The sequence below is a fragment of the Myotis brandtii genome, unplaced genomic scaffold (genome assembly GCF_000412655.1).
Source record: "Myotis brandtii unplaced genomic scaffold, ASM41265v1 scaffold782, whole genome shotgun sequence".
Taxonomy (NCBI): domain Eukaryota; kingdom Metazoa; phylum Chordata; class Mammalia; order Chiroptera; family Vespertilionidae; genus Myotis; species Myotis brandtii.
Window position 1 is genome coordinate 2,634,372 of NW_005371138.1, and position 4,384 is coordinate 2,638,755.

The following is a 4,384-nucleotide window of genomic DNA, read 5'->3' on the forward strand; positions in this document are numbered from 1 at the left end:
CCATCACTGGCGCTCCCAGCTCTGAGGCCGCGGCCGGCTGAAAGCAGGTATCTGGGGTTTGTTTAGCTTCTATAATTGAAACATTGTTGCTTTTGGAGCTCAGAGCCAGGCCGCGGCAGCAAGCAAGCCTCATGTTCGCTTCAGCTGCGTGGCTGCCGGCCGCCATCTTGGTTGGCAGTTAATTTGTATATCTCCCTGATTAGCCAATGGGAAGCATAGCGGAGGTATGGTTAATTACCCTTTTTGTCTTTTATTAGATAGGATAGTTTTAATTTGATGATTAATTCTGCTTAATTACCCAATTTCATATTGTAGTTTTAGTGGAATTAACCTTTAACAACTTAAATTGATATTGCTGATTCCACTGTCTTTCACAGGCTTTCACTCATTGACACAAGCCTGTGGCATGACCACTCAGTACAGGTGTAGTGGTGATGGTGTGGGCTTGAAGCCAGATATACTGTGTTCTAATTGCCCAGCTCAAACTTCACTTACTCATGGAAGCCTTTTCTGACTTCCCCAAGTCAATTCCAGTTAGTGTTGGTTGTCAATGCACCATATACCTCCCATTCGTAACAAGTCACTGGTGCAGTGGTAGCTCTGTTTCAGTGAGTATTTGTTTCTGTGTGCCTATCCAACCAGACTGTGAGCTCCATGGGGGCAGAGATCACAAACGCTGATACTCACCATGGTATCTCCAACATTTAGCACAGTCCCTGCACATACTAGGCACTGCATAGATGTCATTAAGTGAATAAAAGGAAAAAGATTTCTTAAAGACATGGTCTCTACCTCAGGGAACTGAAAGTCTGGTAGAGAGAGGGTGACAGTGCAGAAAGATAAGCATTGCAACCGGGAACACAGATGGCATAGTGGTGGCAGTGAATAGATTATTTTGGTACATGTTCAGAGATGTGTCATTGAAGAAGATGTGTTTGAATTAGATCTTAAATAAAAGGGGGGAAAGAGTAGATAAAGATGATACATGACCAACCAATAGAGAGCAGTGAGGAATCATGTAGGCAAGGTAAGTGGGACAGACCCTTTAAAAGGCCCTGTGTAGGTAGTGCAGGGGAGTTTCGTCTTGATCTTCTATGCCCATGCAAATACCCATCAAAGGACCGTGGCCCATGTAATTGAAGACTAAATGAGAAAAGTAAGGACAAGGTCGTTTTCTTAAGCTAAAGTCCTGGCTTTGAAACATCTTCCTATAGGATGATGCAAATAAAGGATTTTATGCAGTTCTGTCTTTCTGACTAGACAGATCTTGTGAGTTTTGTCTTTCTTTCATAAAGCTCTTCTCTTAACCCATACTGTATAAGATTTTGGGGCCACTTATAAAAGGCAGCCCCAAGAGACCCATCTGGCTTGACAGAGGGAACAAAGTACCAAATACAGCTTTCAACCATATGGTCATAAACAATAGTTGCTACTAAATGTACCAATGGAATACAGTTTTCTGTTCCAGAATTCAGTCTTTTATGATACCTTTGGAACTTAGTTTAACAAATATTTATCAGGCACATACTAAGTTGAAGGACTTCTACATATAAGTTCAGAGAGTATGGAGATAAGAAAGAAAGAAATTCCTGTGATAGCAGCTTCCATCCGTTCTTAGCAATCCCAGAGGTGGGTGAGGGAACTGACATTTGTCAAATGTCTATACATATCATGTATTAATATTATCCCATCTAATTCTCAAAAAATCATAATGGGAGGGATAGGAATCATACCAATTTTATAAATGAAAAAACTGAAGCTTAGAGAAATTAACCTGTTGACACACAGCTAGCAAATATAAGAACACATATTTAAAACTGTGTCCTTGAACATGTGAATGTCAACATATGGATCTGATTTCACAGGGACTGCCCTAAATATGTTCAGAAACACAGAAAGTAGGACAAAATTCATGGCATCTAGCTAAAACCTGTTTTCTCAGAAGATGGACTAGATATCTACTTTGGCATCTTCTCAACCACCTATTCACACCACAAAACAGTGTAAGGAAATATCTGGAACATGAAATCAGACTTATCTAATCACTGGTCTGAAGTTTATCAGTATGGTCTTGTCCTAAACTTTCTAATATATCAGTCAATTTATCTCTACAACTAAAACAATCTCTGTGTCAATGCTTAAAAACAAAATGACCAGTTAAGCTTAATAGTAATAATAATGTGGGGTTTTCTATGACTCAAATGATTACTAATGGTAAAATAAATGACATGTCAATTCATTCACATGTATAAAGTACCACAGTCAGTGTATGGTGGTAAAGATGAAAAACAAAGAAGACAATTTGCCTCCAAGGAATTCACGGACTTATGTATGAGGGAGGTGGAAGAGGAGACACAGACTTTCTAATAAGTACAAATAGTAAGAAGAAAATAGGACACACTAGATATCTGCAGAGCACACCTTATCCCCTTTACCCCACCCTTGACTGATGTCCCATGAGATTCTAAAGATGATTGGAGATAGCTCTGGCCCATCACAAGTCTCTGATCAGAAAGGATTTATGGATGAGACGCAAGAGATCCAAATAGAAATTTTCAGCTTCAACGGACTCAACCATTTCTTAACATAAACTTAATTATACATAGGAAATTCTGATTTGGTGCTCTGAGGCTAACAATTGAGGGGTGGTCTCAGATATGCAGTCTCAGACTGTTTTTAGAAATGTGAGAAGCTTTGGAAACATTTCTTGTTTAACAATCACTCAAAGACCATGGACTTTTTTTTTTCCACACAGAGTATGGGTGACTGTCCTATAGCATGCAAACAATAAAAGGGATGTAAAATAATAGAGCAGACTGCTAGTAATAAATCTATCTACAACTCCATCTAGGCAAGCTATAATTTCAACGTGCATGAATTTCCTTATTTGCAAAATTGAAAGGATAATTAGCACCAATCTCAAGGCAATAAAAGGATCATATATAAAACCCTTAGAACAGTTGCTGACCTACACTAAGTACTCAATTAATATTAACTCTAGTAAATCCCAAACTTCCCAGGCTTCAAAAAAAATGTAATTAAAATGACGCTTTAAACAACTCTGGCTAAGACTTTTTCTTACCCTTGGTATATTTCTCATAGCAGCAAGCACATGGGAAGGTTTTTTAATAAAATGTAAGTATTCTTGGGCAATCTTACCTCCGACTCACGCTGGCCCAGCGCTCCCAAATCCACGAAGGTATCCCTGGTCCCGATAGGATGGAGCCACCCTGCTCCACTGTAGCGCTGCTAGAGGTAAACTGTGTCGGCCCTCGGGCTGCATTGCCCGCTTTTTATAGAAGCTGGTGTCTGAGCAGGCCTGTGGGCGCTCGAGACAGCTGGGCAGTGGCCAATGAGAAGAAGGGAGCTCGCCTGCTGGTGGGGAAGAGGAGTTGGGCGGGGAGAGCATGAGCAGAGAGTCCTGACCGTCTGCGCCAGCCTGTGTCTGAGACTTGCAAGCCTTACTTAGCCTTTAGGTGTTTCTGACTGGCGTTTTTATTAAGCTGTTAGGCCATCCTGAAATACAGAAGTCTGACTAATATCTAGAGTTGGAAATTCCCTCCAAACCAAGATAACACCTGATAACAGCATGACTCCTATAGGCTTGTACTGCTTCTCCAGTTGGCGACTAAGCGGGAACACCCCACCCTCTTTTTCTTCTGTGCTTCTAGGTTATTTGAGAGTCCAGACCTGCCTCATCATCATTCTTTTGGTGGCTTCCCTTGTTCCTTGAAGCAGAGCAATCCTTGAACTTTTTAGAAGGGAAGTGCTCCGTATCCTTCCCATTAGAGACATTTTAAAGCTGCAAGCAGATGAGCATGCTATATTAGCAGAAAATCATGTTACATGCTATGTGAACAAAACGGCCCAGAAACCAAACATTTGGACTGGTTATTTACTGATTGAGTGCTCAGTCCATTAGATTCTGCCACAAAGGGCAATATATGCAACACATTATACTGTAGGACTTTTTTTTTCCAATTTCTTAAACGTCAATTTGTTGATGTATAACTTACAGTAAAATTCGCCCTTCTGAGATGTACATACAGTTCTGTGAGTTTTGACCAACATATACAGTTGTGTAATCACCAATCAGAACACAGAACATTTCCATCACCTCAAAACAGTTCCCCATCCCAATCTTCTCCCCAAATACAGCCCCTAGAAACCACTGATGCCATTTATGTCCCTCTAGTGTGGTCTTTTCCAGGCTGTCACATAATGGAATTATACGGTATGTATAGGTTTTTGGCTCAAACACTTAACATAATGCTCTTGAACTTCATCCATTTTGTTGCATGTATCAGTAATTTGTTGCTTTTCATTGCTGAGTATGATGTACTTTATTTTTTATTGATTGATTTGAAAGAGAAAAACATCAATT

General features: G+C 40.2%; 1 protein-coding gene across 1 annotated transcript in view; it reads right to left on the reverse strand.

The window, feature by feature from the left end:
* TPH1 (tryptophan hydroxylase 1) overlaps window positions 1–3,689 on the reverse strand; it is a 20,061-nt gene extending 16,372 nt beyond the window's left edge. The window contains exon 1 of the mRNA XM_005883321.2: window positions 3,160–3,689. The gene's annotated coding sequence lies outside the window, so the exon portion shown is untranslated. The remainder of the gene's footprint in view (window positions 1–3,159) is intronic.
* Between the last annotated feature and the right edge of the window lie 695 nt (window positions 3,690–4,384).